This window comes from Bison bison, unplaced genomic scaffold, assembly GCF_000754665.1.
Source record: "Bison bison bison isolate TAMUID 2011002044 unplaced genomic scaffold, Bison_UMD1.0 scf7180017864181, whole genome shotgun sequence".
In the NCBI taxonomy this organism is placed as follows: domain Eukaryota; kingdom Metazoa; phylum Chordata; class Mammalia; order Artiodactyla; family Bovidae; genus Bison; species Bison bison.
The window spans coordinates 8,211,069-8,216,498 of record NW_011494753.1 but is presented as its reverse complement, the minus strand read 5'-3'; the positions used below and the strand labels follow the sequence as shown (position 1 = coordinate 8,216,498).

The 5,430-nt window shown below is 39.1% G+C and overlaps 1 protein-coding gene across 3 annotated transcripts in view; it reads right to left on the bottom strand.

The window, feature by feature from the left end:
- Positions 1–5,430, bottom strand: part of SIN3A (SIN3 transcription regulator family member A) — a 66,746-nt gene that overhangs the window by 46,034 nt on the left and 15,282 nt on the right. The gene's annotated exons all lie outside the window — the stretch shown is intronic.

Sequence of the window (5,430 nt, the reverse complement as noted above, 5' to 3'; positions counted from 1 at the left end):
GGGGTGGGGGGGGCGGGGAGTGGGTTACCTACTTTCTAAACACACCCAAATCTCTTCTCCTCACTTCCCGGGGAGTGTGCTTGCCGTGAGGGGAAGCACTCCTCACAAGGACTCCTCAAGGCTGCTTCACCTCGAGGCTGCTTCCCCTCTTCTCCAGCCTCGCCATCATCTTCAGCATGCCTGTCACTCGGGTGCTCGCCCCTGAAAGGGCGTCTTGGGTTGTTCTCACACTCTCACAAACCTAAGTTAGCCTCTGACACAGGAGCACAACTGTTTCATCTGCAAGCCAGCCATTTTCAATATTATCTTTCTGTAAATCTCAAGCCATAATTAATCTTTCTGCTGATGATACTGTATTTTTTGCTGTGAGGGATATGAGATCTTAGTCCCCCTACCAGGGATTGAACCCAAGCCCTCTGCATAGGAAGCGTGGAGTCTTAACCACTTAATCACCAGGAAGTTCCTATTGACTATAAATTTAGATCAAAGGACTGTCTCCCAAATTTATATGATAATATGTTGAATTCAGTTAACTGGAGTTGAAAACATACTGCTGATGGCTGCCGAGGGGAAATAATTTAAAATGTCTTAACTGATTATGTCTTCCTAGGCTTTTTAGTATGAAGTAGCATATTTAGCACAGTATTTCAAAATTTTTAAGACATAATAAGTTAGAAATATAGACTTACACATGCTATTTGGTACTTAAGAACTACCAGTCAACTATGAACACTCAATCTCAACCTATTTGGGAGTAAGTCTAATAAATGGACAGAGTAAAAAGTCTTAAAGACTTTTTGGCTGTTACTTCTATGTAAAACCCATGATCTAGATCACAGTTTGATCTTGGGTTCTACTGGCGTGGAACCTAGATGCTTAAACACACCTGAGATTAATCCCCAGAACCAAAAGCCAGTCAATACCTCATAAATGGAAAACCAAATTTAGATCAGAAGATCAAGGCACAGACTATGGAAAAAAAACTAGAGTACCTGTCAAGACCTGGATTCTAGTCTGAACTGACTTGAAGCTATGTAACTTTGGTCCTGTCTTCTTATTTGCAAAAGGATGTAATTAGACTACTCTGTGCGTGCACACTAGACATGTCCAACTCCTTGCCATCCCATGGACTGTAGCCCGCCTAGCTCCCTTCTGTCCATGGAATTCTCCAGGCAAGAATACTGGAGGGGGTTGCCATTTCCTTCTTCAGAGGCCCTTTCTGACTCAGAAATTGAACCTGAGTCACCTGGATTGGCAGGCAGCTTCTTTACCACTGCCCCACCTGGGAAGCTATTCCCAAATGCTGGTCTGTGGACAAGTCTATGGGGAGATGAAAAAGAAGGGGGAGGAGGCTGCAGTGAATTTTCCAAAGGTTAAGTATTAGAGAACTATGCTTTATTCTGAGATCATGTCCTATCTTTTAGCTATTAAAATATCATTTCCTTTATAAAGTGACTGTGATTCTATAAAGTAGTTAACTTAATTTGCCTCTAGAGTTTGCCTTCCAGACCATCTCTATGATACTGAAGAGGCTGCCCAAGGTCTGTACTTTCTGTGAACTGCCCTTTGCTTCTTTAACAATTGTCACTCTTAATTCTATTCCCGAAATGATTCTCAAATCAATTGCTTCTCCCCTAGTCATACAGGCAACCCCTCATTTTGGGACCTTATCGTCCTTTGTTACCAACACCTTCCAGCCTCTCTCCCATCCAGTCTACACTGTTTTTAAAATGGTTGGCTTCAACTGCAAATCCAATCCAGTTGTAAATCCATCAATCCAGGATTTCCCTGGTGGTCCAGTAGTTAGGACTCGGCCCCTTACTGCTGAGGGGCCTGGGTTCAATCCCTGGTTGGGGAACTAAAATCCCACAAGTCACACAGTACAGCAAAAGAAAAAAAAACCCCCAAATTCCTTAAGTTAGCCTTCAAAATTCTTTCTCACGGATTGTGAGGACAATTTAACTCACCAATTATATCCTTTCAATCCCACCCTATCATCCAGGTTGTCAAAATGACTTTCCACTTCCCTAAAGAAGCCTGAAGTCTGTAAGCTTCTTCAAGACAGAGTCCTTCCCAACTTTGTCTGTATTTCATGCTCAAATGCTGCATATGCAGAAGGGAAAGATAATAATTAACATAACAGCAGCATATATTGAGTGTCAATTTACTAGTAATAATTTAATCCATTCAATAACCCTGTAAGCAAGGTGCTACTATTCTCTATTTTATAAATAAGGAAACTGAAACACAAAGATTAAGTAAATTGCCCAATGTTGCACAGCTATGAATCCACGAAACCTGCCTCCAGAGCCTGGATTCTTAACCATCTCACAATCCTACCTCACACAGAAGAGAAGACAAACAGGAAAGAAGAGTTCCTTTACTAATTTAACACACACACACGTTGAGCAACTTCTGCTTTAACTTCTCACACACTTACTTACTTACTTACTTACTCATTCATCCTTTCTTCAGCCTTACCCAACAGCAGGCATGCTCTGGCAACACTCATTCATTCATTTAGCAAATATTTAGATATGAAGGTGGTATATGAAGATATGAAGGTGATTTCAACCCATGCCCTAGAAAACTTTGAAAGCTAGTTGGAGGGACTTTCCTGATGGTTCAATGGTTAATTAAGACTCCATGCTGCCAATGTGGGTGGGTGGTGGGGGTGGGTTCAATCCCTGGTCATGGAATTAAGATCCCAGCTACCATGAGATGCGACAGAAAGATTAAAAACAAAACGCTAGTTGGAAAGACCATATACAACCTCACTAGTAATATAAAGTAAAATGATTACCCAAAGGAACTAGCAAAAATTAAAAAGAGAATGATGATATTCAGTGTAGGTGAGAGTACATGGAGACACTACTGGTGGTAATTGGTAAAGACTATTTGGTTGGCAACTTCCAGGCTTTTATTAAATTTTTAAAGCAAATTGAAAATGTGCATACCCTTTAACCACCTAACAATTCCACTTCTAGGTCTCTATCCTATACATCTGCCAAGTATATTTACTGCAGCAAAATTCACTGCAGCAAAGTATGAAAATTTTAAATGTCTATCAATAGCTAAGTAAACTGGATCATCCATATTTAGAAAATGATGTAGTAATTAGGAGGATTAGGGTTCATCTACAGGGAAAGGCAGAATAGTGAAAAAAATGAGCTACAGAGTATATACAGTGTGCTCTCAACACAGACACAATGTACTTTTTAGATTTCGCATTTCATTGTGTGTAAATTCTAGAAACAAGTATTGAAGTCTAGATAAGGAGATGCATGCTCAAGCACTTAGATAAAAGTATAGAGAACTCCCTGGAGGTCCAGTGATTAGGACTCTGTATTTTCACTGCAGAGGGCCCCAAGAGAGTGTACCAATGTCTGAAATGTTCTTAGAATATCACCAAGAAATTAGTTTGGATTAACAGATGATGGAATGGAAAGATGGATATATAATAAAACAAGTACTGTAAAAACGGAAATAGTAAAATTCAGGTAGTGTGTGTATGTGGGTGTCAACTATAAAGTTGTATCAAGTCGTGGGAGGAAAAGCTAATAATACAAACTAGTTCACAAGTGATACAAACAAGCACTATCAACTGGGAAGGGAGTAGAAATGTGTACACTGAGAAAGATCCTATATGGAGCAGGTAATAGTTATATTTTGAAAATTAGGGATGAACCATGGGAGTATACAGGATGAATTAAAATATTATAGTAACTTGGACTTATAGGCAGTAAATAGCTATATAAAATTTTTGTCAATTTATCCATCCTACAAATAGTTCCTGAGTGCCAAGCCCTGTGCTTAGGGTGGGGGCCCCAGCACCGACAACGACGTTCCCTGATCCACAACAGCCAAGTCCTGCCCATCTGATTGCTACCAGCTCCTCACAACCCTGCTGTGGACTGAGCACACTCAAAAGCCTTCTATCTGAAGGGAAACTGATAATCAAAGAAATTAAGCGACTTATTCAAGGTCACATAGCTGGTTAAAGGAACAAAAAGGTAGATACTCTTTCTCCTTGGAATACATGATGTATCTGGAGTAGAAATACTGGACAGACCAGAGGATCCTCCTTATAGAGAGGTACAGTATAATTCGAAACCATAAAGTATCTGAACACCAGATGATGGAGCCGCAAGAGTTAGAAAACTACTTTCAAGCCCCGATTCAGTTGACATGATTTTCATCTGCGACTATGGTCTCCAACTGTTTCAGATTTGGAGGTTACCCTGTTATCAAAGCTCTAATCTAAGAAGGCAGAATTTAAAAAGAAAAAAAAAAAAAGCACTCTAAGGGATAGAAACTAGTAAAGAAAGCCGAATGTGAACAAACAATAGCACAGAACACTAAAAAGTCATCAGGTCATTTGTTATAATAAAAAGTGGGAACAGCTCCAGATCATCAGGCAAAGTAATCATAATTCCCAAATAAAGTAAGTAGAGCAGGATAATTCTGACATTGCAGGGGAGTCTTCTGGAGCAGGACAGAACAACGAGGCGCGAACGGGACACAGTTCAGATAGAAGGGCAGGGTAAAAGCTGACGCACTCAGGACAAGAAAAATAAAAGCCAATTTTCTAGTTTTACAAACTAAATGTCTTTAACCACAATAAAGTGTTGGCCTCTGAGAAATCCAGAAATTTCTTCATAATTACTAAAATCTAAATGGAAAAGTCCAACTTTAAAGAATCTTTTAATTTAGATTAAATTTCACACATTGGCTTAAATGCAAACAACAATTTTTTCAGTCAAGATAAGTTCAAAGTAATAGTGTGCATGGAACATACCACCTTATTATGGAGGGTTTTAACACACAACCTTCTTTTTGAAATGCACTTAACTTATGGCTGACCCTTTAGTGCCTCTTGCTTTTGTGTCGGTATTATCTTGAATTAGGCATACTTTAAAGATCTTTTATTTATAGAGTAAAAGAAAAATCTAAAATTATTCTCTCCTACTACATCACATGAAATCACATAAAATGTGTCCTGGTCAGTTTTATTTCAATGAATACTCTTGAAAAAATGGAAAGTTTCTCTTAAAAAGTAAAGAAATTTTTGCCAAAGCACAAGTGACTATAATTACTTCAACCCAGTAAAACTCCTGTCACATTCTACTTCAAAATCTGTCCAAAAAATCCACTTCTGGATTTAAATCTGCTAGAAAGTGAAAAAAATGTTTCCAGAATGAAAAAGTCAATCCATTTAGATTTCCCACATTACTTAGAATAATCACTCAACAAAATTAACAACCCATTTTCCTCAAAATACCACAAGATATGATGCCCAAGCCTCCCCTGAAACGTAGTTTCACATTTCCCTGAAGAGGCAGTTCCCCAATCTGGGGAGATTCTGCCCCCTCCAGGGTGCATCTGGCAATGTTAGAAGACATTTTTTGTTGTCACAATTCCAGAAGAGGG